Genomic DNA, 20,033 nt, shown 5'->3' with positions numbered 1-20,033 from the left:
AAACCATGAACATTTAACGGCCTTCCCAAAATCAAACTTCAGTTTTAAAATTGTCTTCCTTGACACCTGGGTTTGTGGATAGTCCAGAGGGCCCCTGGAATGTCCAGAGAAAAAGAGGTAAACAGAATTATTTAACATGTTTAGGTACATGGGATTGACAAAATGATGCTTAATCTTCTTTAGGTTAGGTTATATCTTGGTGAATAATGCTAATATATGTTCCAAAACTGTATGGGGTTTCTAAAATTCTAATATCTGAGTATAGCTATCAATCATAATTAAGGTTTTTTGTTAAGTTGTTGTAAATCACAGAGCTAATCAAACTTCTTTGTCAATCGTGTTTCTAACTGTAACTACCCTGGATATTTTGCTATTCAAAAATTGTTGTTTTGTTTTAATCCTTTTCAAAAGATGGTTTATAATAAGCTATAGAACTGTAACAGGTGCTCTCAAATACAGGTTTCTGATAACTTTGGAGATTGTGAAATTGGAATAAAGAAAAACATATAGGACTCATAAAGAGCTGAAATGTTCATGAATACAAGCAAAAAAAAAAAAAACTAAATGGACTAAACTCAGAAACTGAAGCAATCCTTTTAACCTTGTTTGGAATATTGCTGATCCTTGTTTTGTTTTTAAGAGTAAAGGAAACTTATTTTGAACTATTTGTAGACTTTAATCATTAAGTAAGCTATACACTCCTGTTATTAAAATTTAGAACATGTTTGTTTCTCTCTGCCTGGTTCCTCTAGAATTTGGAGACTATCTCTGAGTATTCTTAACTTATGGCAGTGTAGTTGTTTGCATCAATGCAATAAAAATCCATTTTTCTTTTGCAACAGGACACAATTGGAAAAATGGTTATTTTACCAAGGCTTTGATTGGAAGGGTATACTTCCCTTTAAGGAGTAAAGCTTGACTTACAGAGCTGATAAAAGACCAATGGGAGACTGGCCTCATACCCTCATCTACACAGTCCCTGTACAGGGTTCTTGACTTGTTGTCAGTAAGAATGTCACTAACAGGTCCAGGAGCTCCAACTTTATTGTGGGACCTTAAGAGGAAAGGATTACCCAACTCACAGCTGTTTGAGGATAAAAACTGATGGCTGGGCTGGGCTTTAAAAGGTCTTATCTGAGATTCCTTGTGGAACAAACTTCTATCAAAGCCAATCCAAAAGGCCTATATAGAAATAATTATTCTTGATACACTTTATGCAAATAATCAGGCCAAGCATAAAACTAAAGTCTATTTTGCAAACAGCTCAGTCCTATTATACTTTGTTTTTTTAACAAAAATGAGGACTAAAAAGAGAGAAATTATGTACCAAAACTTGCATATATTTTTAATTAAATTCTAAACTCACTACTTGTTTTTAAGTTTATGCCTACATTTTAGACTTACCCTGCTTGTTCCTATGAAACTACCAGCAATCTCTGGCTGCAGCTCAGAAAGAACAAGAGGGATAGGTAATGTAGAAATCCACATCAATATTCTATTTCTGAGCAATTATCCTGCAAATCCTGCCAGGTGATGGGAATAAATAGGATGTTCATCACTTGGAGATTTCCTTTTGGGAAAGTAAAACCAAGGGAGCTAACCAAAACCAAGCGCCATGCACCCAAATACCAGCAAGCATAACTATAGCTGCCAGGTATCTGAGTGTATCACAAGACATCGTTTCCTCTCCTTTGTGGGAGGAGGACTCAGTTCCACAGTTTCACCTTAGCATTTGGCTTATGATAAAGGGCCCATGCAACCTCCCGCCCCCCACCCTGAGACACATTTTTGTCCCAGACTCAATTTCAAGCTTCAGGTCAAAGCCATAGGAAAGAAAACTGGATATAAGGGATCCAGAGGCAGATGACAACAGAAGTTAAAAGGCACAGCACAGATGAGCATAGCTGATTCCTGCTGATTAAACCAACCCCAAGCTTTCCGTTTCATAGATAAAGGCCATGTTAGTATCCGTGGCATAAACGAGGTCTAGGGAAGTCCAAGGCTACTGACAGTAGGTGGAAAAGAGACCTAGGTGAGAACAGATAATTCCTATTCTCTAGGCACCCCTGCTTCATGGGTACAAGCCACTTTGGCACTCATGGCAGGACCTGCCAGTGTCACCAGAAATTGGGGATGCAAGGACAGAAGAGAGAAAAGAGGATACTCTTCCCTCTCTCCGTCATGTACCTTGGGTGTCTGCTAGGAAGAGAAGCAAACCAGGTACCTCTGATCCCCTCTTTCTAGATGGGTAGTCATTCATCTTCAGTCTGTATCCCTTTAAAATGCATCCGGAACCCCTGGGACTTCTTTGAAAAAAATAAACGCCTTCTTTTTTCTTCTCTCCTCCTAGGTTCTCTCTTCACTGATAGGTAATTGTGTCTCTGTACTATGAGACACTCCCCTCAGATGCATCCTCCAAACTGGAAAGAGTTAATTTCCCAAACCTTAAACTGGTTGGCTTAGGACTGGGCTTAGGACTGGGCTCAGAGTAAGGGAACCCAGAAACCCAACATGCCAGCAAAAGGGTACAAGTTTTTTTTAACTAGTCAGGTTTTTGGCTTCCCTCTCCCCATGCAAACTGGTAAAAGGCCTCATAATTTTTGAGCTGTCCTTATGTCCCCTTTGTTTTATTTTGATACATGTTTTCTAATAATCTGGTTTGTCTGTTCTTGCCTTCAGGCCATCAAACTCCAAACAGTCATGCAACCAGAGCCTCTGACCATGGTCCCTTCTGCTAGGAACCGTTTGGTAGGCCTCTAGGGAAGCTCTGACTGCGGTTTCCCCAAAACAGTGCCCTCTTTTGGCAGGAAGCAGTTAAGATCGGTCTTCATCCTTATCCTTATTTGAAGGGCAGTTAGATGTACTTCTTTGCAGGTGGGAAAGAGACAGCCAGGTGGCAAGGTGTCCCTGGAGAAACTCCAACCAGCCTTCCCGCTGAGGTGGAGCCTTGGGAAGTTAATGACATTTGCAGCAGGGACGAGCCCGGTTTCTCCTCTTCCTGGGTGAAACCCGGGATCCAAGCTGTGGGTGGGAAGCACTGTAGCAGGAACACTGGCCTAGCAAGAGTCCCCGTTTTTCCCCTTTCTTCCTTTTCACCCAATAAAACTCTGTCTCACTCACCACCCAAATTGTCTGCGAGCCTGAATTTTGGTGATGGAAAGAACCCCATCTTTAGCTGAATTAAGGGAAAGTCCTGTAACAGGAACACATTGTGTATATGCTTTCTTAATATCCTAAAGGTATTCTGTAGAGCAGGACAACACAGTTGGGACTTTGTTTTTCTTTGTTTTTAAACACGTACTTAAGCAACCTAGTTTTGTTTGGTCCTCAGAGTAACTCTACTAAATCTATTACCATTAAGTAAAATGGTTTTTTTTTTTTTTGCTGAACTATGATTATCTAAGCTTGGTGCTATTAATTGAATTTGCTGAGGAAAAATTCACCAAATACACTTTACTCCATTGTATTAACTTTTATTCCCCCTGGCCACCTGTTTCATAAGCCTGGACATATTTTCCTTTTCTTTACTTAAGACATGTATCAAATCTACATCTATTTAAATGAATTTAAATTATGAAGTTTGTTAAATCAAAGATACATTACTTTGTTTTGATAGCATTTTAATATTATATGAAAAGGGAGGAGAGTAGCATTGATTCTTGTTTTTCCTAGTTCTTTTATGGGCAAATGCTTATGAGATGAAAATGGCCTCATCAAAACCCATGAATATTTCACTTCGTAAAGAAACACAATCATCTCCAGGTTACCAAAGGTCAGCAAAATCTACTCCAAAAATGCAAGTTACATGGTAAGCTAACAATGAAAAAGCCGCAGCAACGAGGGTGGTGAGTTAGGGGGAGGGTGACAACAGAAATAGTATCAATGAACACAACTGCAGTGGATGTGGAATTGACATTTTCTGGACTGCTAACCCTCACCCTCTTCCTCCACACCAGGAGCCCTGCAAATAGGATGCTGGGATCCACCTAGACTTTAATAAATATATCTATACATTAATCTATTCTATTTATTGTCTACCTTGCTCCCAAGAAGAATAAGAGTGTTCAACATTTTTTTTTTAATTAGAGGAAATTAGAAGAAAGAACAAATGAGGGTAGAAAAAATGAAATTAGGGGTGAGGTTAGTACATGAAATGCACACAATAAGATCTGTTGAATTTGATATAGATGGACCCCAATATTGTTTTCAAACCTCTCTAGAAGCCAAAGAAAAATGGGAAACACAATACATTATGTGATTTAATTGTCCACAAGATAAAGTCCAACTAGTTACTCAGTACTTTTCTGGGTACTGAGCGCTGAGAAAAATATTTCCCATAAGACTTTGTGTAAAGTTACATATCATGTTCTTTCATAAGCAGACCTCATAAGTAAAGATAAAACGTTTAAAAGGTTGTTTCTTATAATATGCTAATGATGTGATGAATCATTGGAAGGAAATCTACTCATCACAAATAGGTGTCTCCTCTAGCCATTTTAATACAATGAGAGTGGAATGTACTGAGAAGTAGGAGAATAGGGTCTGGAGGCAGGAAGTTAAAGCCATTTCACTCTGAATTCCTACAACTAAATTGAAAGGAAAACCCTAACTTTCCACAGCTAAGTAACAAAAGGACCAGAGGCTACTCCCTTTGCAAACCGCCATATTTTCTGTGCAGCAGATGGAAAATTGAAAGTACCTCTGATTGGTGGCTTATTGCTTTTGCTCTTCTGTGTGGCCAACTTTTCTGCATGGCACCCGTTCTGCATGACCACCTTTTCTGTGCAGCAGATGGGAAATTAAAAGTACCTCTGGTTGGTTTGCTTTTTGCAATTGCATTTTGCAACCAATCTTGCACCTGTAATCCCAGCACTTTGGGAGGCTGCCACTGGTGGATCACGAGGTCAGGAGATGGAGACAATCCTGGTTAATGTGGTGAAACCTCATCTCTGCTAAAAATACAAAAAATTAGCCAGGTGCGGTGGCATCTGCTTGTAGTCTTAGCAACTCAGGAGGCTGAGGTAGGGCAATCACTTGAACCTGGGAGGTGGAGGTTGCAGTGAGCTGAGACTGCACCTCTGCACTCCAGCCTGGGTGACAGAGGGAGACTCCATCTCAAAAAGAAAAGAAAAGAAAAAACAAAAACAAAAAAGAGAGTAACATTGTAACTTCACTTCAGCCTCTGATTGGTTGTGGTTTGCAACCCATCAGACTTATTGCAGGCCAAGTTTTCGTTTGCATAGAAGTGCAACTTTGTAACTTCATTTTGTAACTTCATTTCAGATGTTTGCATAGGAGTGTGACCTTTGTAACTTCACTTCAGCCTCTAATTGGTTGCTTTCCACAACCAGGCTGATTGCAGATCACCACTTCATTTACATGGGGTGAACACCAAGTGGCCAATGGGAAACCTCTAGGGTGTATTTGGACCCAGAAAGATTCTGTATTTGGGCCCTTGATTGGTTGCTCCACTGCTCCCACCCTGTGGAGTGTACTTTCATTTTCAAAAAATCTCTGCTTTTGTTGCTCCATTCTTTCCTTGCTTTATTTGTGCATTTTTGTCCAATTCTTTGTTCAAAACACCAAGAGTCTGAAAACTCTCCCCTGGTAACAGTACTAGATAGTATATTCTTTTCCCACAGAGCTCTTGGAAATATTAAACAGCTCTACTTCAGAGAACACCCCTTGAGAAGTTTTAGAAATGTAGATATTCCCATGCTGCTTGTTATATTTGAACACCTGTATTTTAACATAGAGTCACACTGCAGTCAAGTTTAACAACCAGTTTTTACTGGTGAGGGTGCTGATGATGAAACATTCATTATATATGCATACATTTGTTGTATAGCACTTTATTTAAACTTGTAAAACCAATGGGATTTGTTAAAAGTGACTTAATTATATACTAAAAATAAATAATTGACTGATTTTACTGGATAGTTAAATCAAACCTCACCCGTGATTATAAACATATCAGATAATGTGAGTTTACCTTTGAATACTAAACCTGCTTCACAAGGAGAGTTTGTAAATGTCATCTAGCCATGATTAACTAGGTCAGTATGTCATTCCTGCTCTTGAAAAGCAGTCATGTACTCTCCTTTTCTATTGAATCTGTATATGTGTCTCCATAGGATTGAGAATCCATTGTATTTACTCAATATTCAGTTACAATATTACCAGGTGTACTAGTCCCTTTTCACATTGCTGAAGAAAAGAGGTTTAATTGAATCACAGCTCCACAAGGCTGGGGAGGGCTCAGGAAACCTATAATCATGGTAGAAGGCAAAGGGGAAGCAGGCACATATTCACATGGCCAGCAGGAGAGAGAGAGAGCAAATTGGGAAGTGCTACACACTTTCAAACAACCAGATCTCATGACAGCTCACTCACTATCAGGAGAACAGCAAGGGAAAATCCACCCCCATGATCCAGTCACTTCTCACTAGGTCCCTTCCTAGACACATGGGAATTGCAATTCAAGATGAGATTTGGGTGGGAACACAGAGACAAATCATATCATTCTGCTGTTGATCCCTCCCAAATCTCATGTCCTTCTCACATTTCAAAACATAATCATGCTTTCCCAACAGCCCACCAAAGTCTTGACTCGTTCCAGCATTAATCCAAAAGTCTTTTGTCTCCAAAAGTCTCATCTGAGATAACACAAGTTTCTTCTGCCTATTGGCCTGTAAAATCAAAAGCAAGTTAGTTACTTCCAAGATACAATGAAGGTACAGGCATTGGTTAAATGCTCCCATTCCAAATGAGAGAAATGGGCCCAAACAAAGGGGCTACATGCCCCATGCAAGTCTGGAACTCAACAGGGCAGTCATTAAATTTTAAAGCTTGAAAAATAATCTTGTTTGACTCCAGGTCTCACATCCAGGCCATGCTGATGCAAGAGCTGGGCTCCTAAGGCCTTTGGCTTTCCACCACTGTGGTTCTGAAGGGTACCACCCCTGTGGCTGCTTTCATGAACCAGTATTGACTGTCTGTGTCTTTTCCAGCTGCATGCTGCAAGCTATTGGTGGATTTACCATTCTGGGGTCTGGAGGACGATGGCCTTCTTCTCACAGCTCCGATAGGCAGTGCCTCAGTGAGGACTCTGTGTGGGGGCTCCAATCCCACATTTTCCCTCTTTATTGCCCTAGTAAAGGTTCACCATGAGGTCTCTGCCCCTGCAACAGACTTCTGCCTGGCCACCTAGGTGTTTCCCTACATCTTCTGAAATCTAGGTAGAGGTTCCTAAACCTTTGCCTTCTGTGCACCCCCAGGCCCAACACCACATGGAAGCCACCAAGCCATGGGGCTTGAACCCTCTGAAGCAATGGCCCAAGCTTTACCTTGGCACCTTTAGCCATGACTGAAGCTGGAATGCTGAGACACAGGTTGCTGTGGCCCAAGGCTGCACAGAGCAGCTGGGCCCACAGCCTGGCCCATAAAACAATTTTTCACTCATAGTCCTCTGGGCATGTGTTGGGAAGAGCTGCCTCGAAGAGCTCTGAAATGCCCTGGAGACATTTTTCCTACTGTGTTGGCTATTAACATTTGGATACTTGTTACCTATGCACATTTCTGCAGGTAGCTTGGGCTTAAATTCCTCTCCTCAAAAATAGATTTTTTTCTATACATGGTCAGGCTGCAAGTTTTCCAAACATTTACACTCTGCTTCCCTTTTAAACACAAGTTCCAATTTTAGACCATCTCTGTGAACACATATGACTGTACCTTTTCAGAAAAAGCCAGGTCACATCTCTAATGCTTTACTGCTTTGAAATGTCTTCGGCCAGATACCTTAAATCATCTCTCTCAAGTGCAAATTTCCACAGATCTCTAGAGTGGGGGCAAAATGCCACCAGTCTCTTTGCTAAAGTATAGCAAGAGTGAGCTTTGCTCCAGTTCCCAATAAGCTCCTCATCTCCATTTGAGACCACCTCAGCCTGGATTTCATTGTCCATATCACTATCAGCATTTGATCAAGAACATTCAGCAAGTCTACAGGAAGTTCCAAACTTTTCCACATCTTCCTGTCTTCTTCTGAGCCCTCTAAACTGTTCCAACCTCTGCCTGTTTTCCAGTTCCAAAGTTGCTTCCACATTTTCAGGTATCTTTATAGCAATGTCCCACTTCTCTACATACCAACTTTCTGTGTTAGTCCATTTTCACACTGCTATAAAGAACTACCTGAGATTGGATAATTTATAAAGAAAAGAGATTTAATTGACTCACAGCTCTGCATTGCTTGGGAGGCCTCAGGAAACTTATAATCATGGCAGAAGGCAAAGGGGAAGCAAAGCATGTCTTACATAGCAGCAGGAGAGAGAGCAAGGTGCGAGACTGCCAAACACTTTTAAACCATTAGATCTCATGAGAACTCACTATCACGAGAACAGCATGGAGGAAAACACCCCCATGATTCAGTCACCTCCCACTAGCTCCCTCTCTCAACAGGTCAGGATTACAATTTGAGATGAGATTTGGGTGGGGACACAGAGCCAAACCATATGAACAGGGTCCTGTAGTTTTGGGGGTGACTCGAGATAAACTACTTCTGTACTTTTGTTCTTTTGCTCTTCTCCTTTTACAGTCTATCTCTTCTGCAGTTGCACACACTGGACAGCATGATACATTTCTAAAGAGCCTGTTTCCTCCTTTTGAGTTTCTGTCTGTGACTTTGGTCTCTGTAATACTGTCATTACTTTCCTTGCCCTTCTGGTGCCTCCTGTTCTGGTACTAGTGCCTCTCTCTGTGCCTATGACCCCCCAAGAAACAAGCAGCAAGGTATTGTTCCCACTCAGTGATCTGACCCTTTCCATACTGTTCTCCACCTTCCCTATTCAGACCTTTTCCATGCTTTGAATTGCAGGAGATTCTCAATCATGGATAATACAGTGTTCATAGAAAGAAGCCTATGAATTCTTAGTGAGAGCCACCAAATCTCTTCCTGGGAGTTGGGAATCCAAAAAATTCTCTACACATGATACTTTCATTTTCCATTCATTTGAAGTGCTCATGTCACAGCTATGAGATAAAATCAAAGTGGCTCTCTGTCCCTAGGGCTGTGCAGACATCAGACAAACTTTGATACTTTATGTCAATTTGATGTGTGTTATACATGCATCTTAATAGTTTCAAAGAGTGAATGCTCAAAAACACACGGGAATAGGGAAGATGCTTTATATAAAGTCCTCTCAAGGTAGCAGATTTTTCACCTGTCAGCCTAGCAAATAAATTAACATCAGTAATAGTATAGTCAGGAAAAACATTCCCACATCTGAGGTTACCTGAGGTCACCTTTACTTTCCCCAAATAACCATGACAACAAATATACGCATCTCCAAAGCTGCTCTCTCCATCAGTACTGGCATACCAGTTTTCATTTTAAGATGAAGACAGCCTTCAAAGTAAACAAGTCTTTTAAACAACCTGAGAAAATAAGTGAATTAACATGACACTTTCTCAAATATGTAGGAAAATATTGTTCTATTTTTACTATTATCATTAATCACATATATTTGTCATCCACTACTCAGAATATCCTACTACTATGTGCTGTCAGAGAGGGAAAAAAATTGGACCACTCTCTCCCATTATTTCAATTCTGAGCAAAGTTTTCATAAGGAATGTCAGTCCTTGAGGGCCAGACACGCACGTTTGGTTAGTGCCTTCACATGCTCAGATCACATGGGTACTAATTAGTTTATTGAGAGGAGAGTAATTCTATGGATGGATCTATCTTCCCTCAAATAATTAATTGCAGCTCCCAAAAGTGTCTGGCACCCCAAGGAGCAGCTCACATCTTTGGAAGAGCTATATCATATAATCAGGATAAAACCTTATAAAACAGTTTAGAGGGATATGGTAATATCATCCCATCAAAAAGCTGAAACCTGCACAAAAAAGACATTTCAACCCATTGTTTTCTTTTGTAAACAACATCCAAAATTTGTAGCTGAGGTAAAGGATGAAATTTTTTTGAAGTGATTATTATGAACAATAACTAACACACGTGGTATATTTTCTTGTAATTGCTTTACAAATAGTAACCTCATTCTTACAAATTCCCATTAGGTTGGTGCATCATTATTTTCTCCATTTTACATATTAGGAAAGCAAGGCAGAGGTTAAGTAAATTATCTACATAATCATCGAAGAATACACTATTAATGAATGGCAATGTTAAATTTGAACTTGGCAGGATTCTGAATCTGTGCTCTTGACTACTACCCTATAATACTAACTTCAAAACAGAAAATCAGACATACCTACTAGATATAACCTGCACCTGATTCTGAACATAAATTTGTGTTACTAATGTCTTTTGATCTTTATAAAATTAGGAAGTATCAGTGATTAGTAGTAATAATAGTTCAGTTTATTGAGTGCCTACTAGAGTTGAGTATTTTGTATACATCATTTATTACTCCAATTATAATTTTTCAAAATGGTTAGGTGATCTACCTATGCACACATAAAGAACTTTAGAAAAGTTGAAACACTTGCTTAAGGTTTCATAGTCACTTGTATTTACAGCCAGTTGGCTCTGAATTCAAATATTATATATATTCCACTCTAGGATCCCTTTTACTTAAGCAAATTTTATAAAAAGAATAATTAAGGTCCATAGTTCACCTAAGTCTTAGTAGAATGCCACCAGTATCTATTTTTCAAATGGATTTGGAAATAAACATGATGCAACAAGAAGGAAGAGAATGAAAAACAGGGTGAAGATTTTAGTTTGAAGTTGCATTAACCTTTAGTCAGCATGGACCAGTGAAATGGGTAAATAGAAATTGACCCACCACTCTCATTTTATCTAATGTCACATTTCTTTAAGAATAACTTCCAGATGCTGGCCTGGGTGTGCATTTTGCTGTTTCTGGCAAAGAAAACTCTTTTGCATTTTGCCAGCCTGAGAGAACAGAATCTATTAATCAGTGCCAGCCATGATTTGTTCTTTCAACATAAAAGCACAGTCCTTTTCCTTGGAATGTTCTTAGTTACAATAATCTTTTACTTCACTTCTGTCTACAAGTGTGCACATTCATATTTATGCCATGAACTGTGTTAGAGTTTAGCACTGGTTTTTTAATTTAGTGAGTCAATTATCATAAATCAGTACATAGCAGATTCCTTGGGGAACATAAGTAGTCCTTCTAAGGCAGTGGTTCTCAAACTTTGGTCTGTATTAGAACACCTAGAATGTTTGTGAAGCACACAGAGGCAGGCTTGTTGAAGTAAAATAGGGCCCGAATCTTCGTATTTTTATCAAGTTGCTAAGTGCTTCAGACACCAAGCAAAGTTTGAGAACCGCTGTTCTATGACTTATTTCAGCTCTTCCCATTTTTGGTTCTCAAAGCTGAGCTCATGAAGCTTTCCAGATTCAAGTCTTCCTTTCTTACCTAGTTCCTGAGCTGAAACAATGGAATCTAGCAGAAGTTGCCTTTCCAGATTCAAATGGCTTCTATGTGAGTTCCTGAATCATAACTTCTTCCTGTCCATGTGCCCAGTTCCCAGGCTAGGCTAAGGTTCTTACTTTTTTAGTACTCTTGGCAGTAACCTAGACATGAGGCTTTTCTCCACAATGCGAGCTCTGCAACCAGAGTTACACCTTCTTCTGGCTAGTCCCTCTGCCTGGGTCCTGAAATATATCAACTGAAATTTATTTCCATCTAAATACCTTTTAAGCAATTTATCCATTCCACTTGATTTTTGAATGCCACCTGTAAAGCAGTGTTCTCAAACTTTGGTTGATGTGGTAAGCAACCTTTAAGATGACCTCAATGATTCACTTGTTTTAGAAGTCACACCTTTGTGTAATTCCTTCATATTGAGTGTGAACTGGACTTGTTGAGTCAGTTCTGATTAATAGAAAATGAAAGCAGTACGAAGATGTTAGGAAGTTATGAAAAGACCATGGCTTTCACCTTGCCAATATTTCTCATCCACTCTCTTGAATTACTTACTCAAAAACATACGACCTCCATGTCAAGAGGCAGGCCTATGGAAAAGCCCACCTGGTAAGAGACCAACTGCCATAAACCAAGTAGTTGGAAAAAATAAGATAAGCCTTACCTGAGCATAAAAATCTCATTGGACAACTTAGGCAGGAATCAGGATTAACAGGTTCAATAAGGAATACTCACTTCTTGCTCTCATTTTATGAAAGGACATGTCTACACAAACAAACCATATTAAAAATTACAGCATCTACCCACAAAACAAATTGTTAGAAGAAATAAAACTTTTGTGCACGTAAAAATTTGCTATATGCATCTACTGAGCCATCTTTTGGCTTGTTCTAAAATATATGTTGCCAACTTCCTGACTTTACAAGAAGGGATTTGTTATTTAAGGGCAAGGGATAGAGAATAAGAATAGTGAAACTGTCTTCTAAGGAGTTATTTAATTTTGTTGGAGCTTATGTGTCTTGGAACAAGAGAGTAATGTTAAAACCGTAACCACACAGAAAGGGCTTTAGAATAAAAATAAAGTATAATATATTGGGAAGTATAATGATTGAGCCACAAATTTACCAAAACAGGAAAAGAAGTTCCAACATTGTGATGATATTACACATTGCCAACTTGGTTATTCCAAAAAAAATTATTGCATTTTTGCATTTTTTTTCTGTGAATACAACTTTTTAATCAAGTAATCTCCAACTCCCCAAAAAACTTTGTAATTTTTAGGCTAATATATTTTAATTTTTGTACTCTATTACAGGTTTATTTCTAAAATGTCTTTTTCTAACATTCAGATATTTAGCAATAGGGCAGTCTTTTCAATGTAATACTAGTCAGATTTACATTATTATTTATTTGTGTCTATATATGTAAAAGGAAATTTTATGTGCATAAAATTTCCCATTTCCTGACTGAATCTCATGTGTCTTCTTGAGGACTGACAGCAGAATAATTTCTTCTAGGTCCTCCCTAATTCTGAATATCAGGATACTTCAAGAATTCATCTACTTCAATATTGCAGATGTATCCAAGATGAAATTGTGACAAAATCCTTTTTGGAGTTAGTGAACAACTTCCAAAGAGAAAATGAGAAATTTTGAAAACTGTTTTAACTTGTTTAACTCACAAGAGCACTGTGTAGCACCTATAACCTCGCCACTCTTGTAAAAGTTGATTTGTAAGTCCATAGTGGTTAGTTCTACATTCAGGGAGTGGCTTAAACTTTATGCCAATGGGATGATGCCATGAACACTGTTTTATAATCCGTTTTCTGTTTTTTAAATGGAAATATGCAATATCTTTCCATGTCACTAAATATATGGTATTTTATCACCTAGATGTCTTATTATTTATTTAAGCAATATCCTGGTATTGAACATTTAGGTTGCTATTTTTCCATGTGATAAACTCCAGTAAACATTCTCATTGATACATTTTTGTGCATATCCAAGATTATCTCTTTAAAGTAAATTCCTGGAAGTGGAATTGGTAAGCCAAATACAGAAACATTGCTAAGGTATTGACATGTATTGCCAAATGACCTTCCAGGAAGCTTTTGAACACTTTAGATTCCCACCAGCAGTGGAAAAGAATGCTCATTTTCTCATACATTCACGAGTGGTGTTTTTTTTGTTGTTGTTGAGGCTGTATGTTTGTTTGTTTTAATTTTGGTTAATTTTATAGTAGAAAATGTAATCTAATTGCTATTTGTTAGTATCTCTTGGATTTTCTGTGATGCTAAGCTCTTAAACATTTCTAGTGGCTTCATAATATTATTGGGATGTACCAAAATTACTCATTAATTCCCCATTTTTTACTTTGAATTGCTTCTAAATAATGAATAATGTGGCAAGTAACCTTTTGCATATGACTAAAATTTATGTTTCTGTTTATCTTCAGAGTGGATTCCCACAAAAGAAATTAGCAGAAGAAAGAATTTTGCCAAATTTCTTTTCAGAAAGACTTTACTCATTTATCAGCAATAAATAGTATCTGTTATGAGTTAAATTGTGTCTCCAAAAAGATATGCTGGGGTAATAGCCACTGGAAACTTTGAATGTAATCTTATTGGAAATAGGGTCTTTGCTAATATTATCAAATTAAGATTGATATCTCTGCCATACAGAGATGGGGCAAGGATTGGAGTTATATTGCTACAAGCCAAGGAATGCCTGGCACTACCAGAAGCTGGAGGAGACAAGGAAAAATTAATGTCCTTTAGAAGCTTCAAAGGAAATATGTCCCTCTCAACAACTTGACTTCTAATGTGATGGTTAATACTGAGTGTCAACTTGATTGGGTTGAAGGATACAAAGTATTGATCCTGGGTATGTCTGTGAGGGTGTTGCCAAAGGAGATTAACATTTGAGTCAGTGGGATGGGAAGGCAGACTCACCCTTAATCTTGGTGGGCACAATCTAAGCTGCTAGCATGACTAGAATATAAGCAGGCAGAAAAATGTGAAAAAGAGAGACTAGCCTAGACTCCCAGTCTACATCTTTATCCTGTGCTAGATGCGTCCTGCCCTTGAACATCAGGCTCTTAAGTCCTTCAATTTTGGAACTCACACTGGCTCTCCTTGCTCCTCAGCCTGCAGATGGCCTATTGTGGGACCTAGTGATCATGTGAGTTAATACTTAATAAACTTAATAATAAATTAATATTTATATATTAATACATAATGGAATGTATATTCCATATATATGTATATATATTCCATTAGTTCTGTCCCTTTACAGAATCCTATTAGAAATGTCAAACTCTTAAAACATTTTTTTTTTAGAGACAGGGTCTTGTTCTGTTACCCAGGTTTGAATGCAGCGGCATGATCATAACTAAATGCAACCTCAAACTCCCCAGCTCAAGAGATCCTTCCACTTCAGCCTCCCGAGTAGCTAGGACTACAGTCATGCGCCACCACACCCAGCTAAATTTATTTTTTTGTAAAGACAGAGCCTTTCAATGTTGCCCAGACTGGTCTCAAACTCTTGGTCTCAAGTGACCCCCCTGCCTCGACCTCCCAAAGTGTTGGGATTACAGCGTGAGACACCATGTTAAATGAGAAAATAAATTTACGTAGTTTTAAGCCATCCAGTTTGTGATACTTTATTATGGCAGCCCTAGGAAATTAACACACCATTATTTTCAAAGTGCTGCTAATTTATAAGACATTGGTTTTTAATTGTTCTGATTTTCAAAAATATCTGCTAACTTAAAATATAAAGATTGTATTCAGTGTTCTGATTTTCATTGAAGTTAAATATTTGTCTTAAATACTAGACATTTACTTCTATCAGTTTTCTCACAATGTTTTTATACTTTTTTCTCAGTTATTGTAACATTAGTGTTCTTTTTAATCAATATATTATGAATATCACTTTTTATCCATCACATTAATTACAAATGTTTTTCTCTAGTTTTTGGTTTCATATAACTTACTTCCTAAATATATAAAATAAACAGAAATAATTTTATGTTTGTAGAATATTTTTACTTAAGAAGAATAGATTGTCAAATTACAACCACCATCACCACCACCATCAGCATGAGATTCTCCTGGAAATATATCAAAATATTATCAAAAGTCTTTGAAGTCTGTCTTTTAGAAGCAAAAAGAATAAAAACAGTGCATATGTAGTTTTAATTTTATGAATGACAGGTTAAGGATAGAGAATATTTTTATTCCTCACTGAATATTACATTCTTAGGGAGAGTATTTATTTCTCTCTAATGAGTAACATGAAGGCAAATTGTTATCAAATATGGCAGAATGCAAAATTATGTAATTAAAAATAAGATCTAGAAAAACTAACATTATTTTTAAGGAAACCGAAAGAAGGAAAGAAGAAAAGATAGAAAAGAAGAAAGAGAGAGAGGAAGGAAGAGAGAAAAAAGCTGTGGAAAACTTTGAAGAAACAAAAGCAATCAGAATATTTTTAGATAACTAAATAATGATATCTTGTGAAGAAGGTAAAACATGTAAGATCTGCAGGAGTAATGGCTCTGTCAAAATCCCCATCCATGATAAAGCAAGAGGCCATGATGATAATCACTGTGGGAACCTCTGAGACAAGAATTTATCTTCAAGAAGAGCAATAAAATGCTGACAAGTACAATTTAATTATGATGGAGTAGGTCCTGAATGACTGTAAATCTACCACTGGGGTCCTTATGAAAATTAAGATGCAGGAGTATATGTTTTAATTTATAGGATTCTTTTTCAGACTGCTTATAAATCAAAAAAATAGCAGAAATTTCAAGGGCAAAACACATGCTCTACTCATTTTCTGAGGCCTTCTTGGGTGGGTCAGGTTTTTTCCTCGATTCTATTAAGTCAGTAAGCCAGAATTCTAGTGCTTATCTTTTTCTCTTCCTTGTTATGTCCATAATCACAAGGTCTAATGAATACACATAATGAAATGATATGGTATGGACTCCTAAGATTAAATTGCAACATCTATGAATAAGAAATCAAGTAGGATCTTACAAACTTACTTAATAAATAGACCTTAACATGGAAAATGATACATAAATAACATCTGAGCTTGTTCGGTGGTTATGAATAACCATAAGAATGTTTATTCTATGTTATATTACAAATTTACTTTACTTAGCTTTTGCAATCATAAGAAGTAGGCTCTCTTATGCCTCCCTTTTAGCCAATAAAAATTGATTTTCCTTGATTTAATGAAACTTTAAAAACAATGAATATGGAAGGTCAAGGAATGTGGATCACTTGAGGCCAGAAGTTCAAGACCAGCCTTGACAAGACTGAAATCCCATCTCTACTAAAAAACAGAAAAAATTAGCTGGGTATGGTGGTGCACACCTGTAGTCCCAGCTACTTTGGAGGCTGAGGCATGAGAACAATTTGAACCCAGTGGGTAGAGGTTGCAGTGAGCCAAGATTGCTCCACTGCACTCCAACCTGGGCAAAAGAACAAGACTCTGTCTCAAAAATATATATATAAATAAATAATAAAGATAAAAATACTACATTGAATAATTTTTCCCCCTCATGAAAAGAAAAATGTGAAGTATAAACCCAATTATAGCCAATGACTTTTCTTATGTTACATTTGAGATGAATTGCTTGAACATGCATATTATGATGTTTCAATCTGGGTAAATATTATGAAAATGGGAACCTAGTCCTAATTCTCATTTCTCACTCCATCGAAATCTTGTAAATAGCCTTTATGGTAATGAAATAACTGTGTGACAAAAGGGTGGAAATAAAAACAAGGCTGGAAATTTTCAGGTACGGAGAAGACTCAAATTGGGATGGCCACCTAGCTCACGGCAAATTGAGAATTTGATCTTGCTTCCCAATTTCATCTCAACCTGCTGGCTTGATATAATGTGATCCTCTATTTGTGAGCATGGTGATAAGTCTAAGGCGATAGTTCTCAATCAGGGAACTGGCTGGTCCCTGGGTACCTGGGGACATTTGACAATTTCTAGGGATAGTTTTGGTTGCACAACTTGGGGTAAGAGGGTTGCCACTGGCATCTAGTGGGTGGAGGCCAGGGATGCTGCTAACCCCCCTACAACGCACAGGACACAACCACCTATGACACACAATTATCTGACCCAGAATGTCAATAGTGCTCAATAGTGCTGATGTGAGAAACCCTGGCCCAAAGACAAATGAAGCAAAGGCAATCACAATTCTTTCTCAAGACGTTGTTGGGTTTTATTTTTGTGTTTATGTATGTCAAAGCTGGAGAAGAAAGCTCAGTTTCCCTGTGTGATAAAGCTTGGAAAATGGTGTCTAGAAACTGCCTCACAAAGGTGGCAGTAGGTGAGGCTGAAGTCACCACACAAAAGAAGCAAAGGTGGAGGAAATACCAGAGTTCTGGTGGCTTTCAATTTAATCTCTGATTGCATTGTCTCCAGTTACAATTTGGCTTTCCCCAGTTATGGATTGTTAACTAGTTAAGGATTCTATAACCCAGTTATGAAAGTTATATCCCGACAAATGGATATTGCTGTTTATCTAAAATGCCAAATTGTCTAAATTTGCTATTATGGCATCGTGCTCTCCTTTACAACTTCTTCCCAGTGTACCCAGTGTTCAGAGAAGTTCAGGTGAGATGCTGCCCTGAAACCTGCAGTATCTAGAGTGGACTTGCGTGCCCCCTGTGTTTACTCTCAGCAAGGGGAGCTCTTGTGCTGATTGGCCAGCGAATACAAGCTTTTAAAAAACTCTACTGCCTAAACCTGTGTGGTGTAAGGCTGCCTCCGAGAAGCAAGGGGAGTCCGTTGTCAGGAAGGAACAATTATCAAGGAAGCTAATGTGTTTCAATAATGTTCTGCCACGCTGACTCCAGACCCTCTGAGTCATTAGTTATTTTTAACCCCTAATAATGAAGACTTTTGGTTCCAGCCCCTGCCCCTTCTGAGGTGCAAGCTGACCCCAGAAGGATTAAGTCTGAACCAACCCCCTTCCAGCCCCCCTACCCTACACACACACACACACACACACACACACACACACACACACACTTTCTTCTCTTCTTCTGACTTAATGCTAGGGACAGACCACAAGTCCCTCATCCCTCAGTTCTCCTGAAGTATTTATATATCTGTGTTTGTGTTGTGAATGGAGAGGAGAAGGGAGCAGGTAAGCTGGAGTGGTACTTTCCCTTCTAGCTCTGAGGATTCATCTTCAGGTTTGTCATACAAAGTGAATGGCCTCAGCATCCTCAGGACTCTGAATACCATGATTCCTGGCTATTTTGCTAAGGCAAACAAAAGACCTTTTTACACATTCTCCCTAGGACAAGTTTGCCAGTCTAGATAGGCATAAATAATAAAGAACCTAAAGATCTGCTCAAAGGTGAAGGATCTGGCCTCATGCAGAGAGCAGTTTCTTTCCCTGAACAAGTGAAAATCAATTACTTTCTGATAGAACTTTCCTTTGATAAGATGCTGTCATCATAGAACTCCCTATCTCAATACGATTTCACATTGTACGCAGGAAGATAAATCATTAATCAACCTTCTCAATGGCTCTTTCTTCTAAGTTGGATTTTGTCATTTTTGTGATGCAGAGAGAATATTTTCAATAGCATGTTTAAAGCAGTAATACCACATTGCTAGTCCTGGAGATTTATGACTAAGGGAAAACAATACTCCAGGGACCTTCACCTGCTATCCACCCCTCCTCCATTTATCCTCCCTCTCTTCCATCCTACTTCCTTTTCAAGTTGATAACCCTAAAGAACCATGTTATACAAGACCATCTGCTGTTCAGATATTATTTAATTTTTAGATTTCTTCTAAAAGTTAAATGACAATCGTCTTAATATTTCCAGAGTAATTTGATTTAATGTACAATTAGAATAACAATACCTATTACCTGTCAATGAATAAGAAGTCATAGTTTCTCTTGTCTTCAGCACTTTCTCTGCCCCAAAATGAAAAAAAAAAGAAGAAAATGGCAAGGAAGGTTTAATTTTACCTCAGCCTAATCATTTTTCTGTGTTGCTTTTCTTTTAATTACTCTCTTTTAATTTTTTTCAATTACCAAGATAGATATTAATTTGACATAGTTAAATTCTCATATCTTTGATAAAATGCACTATGCTTGAAAATTTGTGGTATGTATGGCAGAACTTTCTGATTCAAGTTAATTAGTAGCAAGAAACTCTTACATGCCATAAGCACCATTTCTTTTAAAAAATGTGTTTGAATCTTGCTTAAGTTGTTAAGCCCTATATTTCCATTCAGCAGATATAAAAAGAATGCTAACATGAAAGCATTGTTGAACTAGTTTCCAAGGCAAAGCAAATTTTACAACACACAGAGCTGTTTCCATCTTTGACAAATGGAAATTTGTGTGACAAAGTATTGTTTTATACTTTTCTCAATCCATATCCATAAGAACTCACTACCTGTGGGAGTTAAAAGTCAAATTATATGACAAATGTGCTTGAGAGCTAGAGGTGCTTAGTGGCCCTGAGTGACACTGCTCTAGAATTGATAATGTCGACAAATAACATCTATATTAATAGAGGTCCTTGCCTCAGTTTTCTTATGCATAAAATAGAACTTGCTATAT

At 38.0% G+C, this 20,033-nt stretch overlaps 1 long non-coding RNA gene across 1 annotated transcript in view; it reads left to right on the top strand.

Moving 5' to 3' along the window:
• Nucleotides 1-14,075, top strand: part of LOC129033487 (uncharacterized) — a 67,462-nt gene extending 53,387 nt beyond the window's left edge. Inside the window, exons 2-3 of the long non-coding RNA XR_008501591.1 lie at nucleotides 11,410-11,471; nucleotides 13,869-14,075. This is a non-coding gene — a long non-coding RNA (uncharacterized LOC129033487). The remainder of the gene's footprint in view (nucleotides 1-11,409; nucleotides 11,472-13,868) is intronic.
• Nucleotides 14,076-20,033: the final 5,958 nt, after the last annotated feature.

Source organism: Pongo pygmaeus, chromosome 2, assembly GCF_028885625.2.
Source record: "Pongo pygmaeus isolate AG05252 chromosome 2, NHGRI_mPonPyg2-v2.0_pri, whole genome shotgun sequence".
In the NCBI taxonomy this organism is placed as follows: Eukaryota; Metazoa; Chordata; class Mammalia; order Primates; family Hominidae; genus Pongo; species Pongo pygmaeus.
The sequence above is the reverse complement of the archived record's forward strand: the minus strand, read 5'-3'. Positions and strand labels throughout refer to the sequence as shown.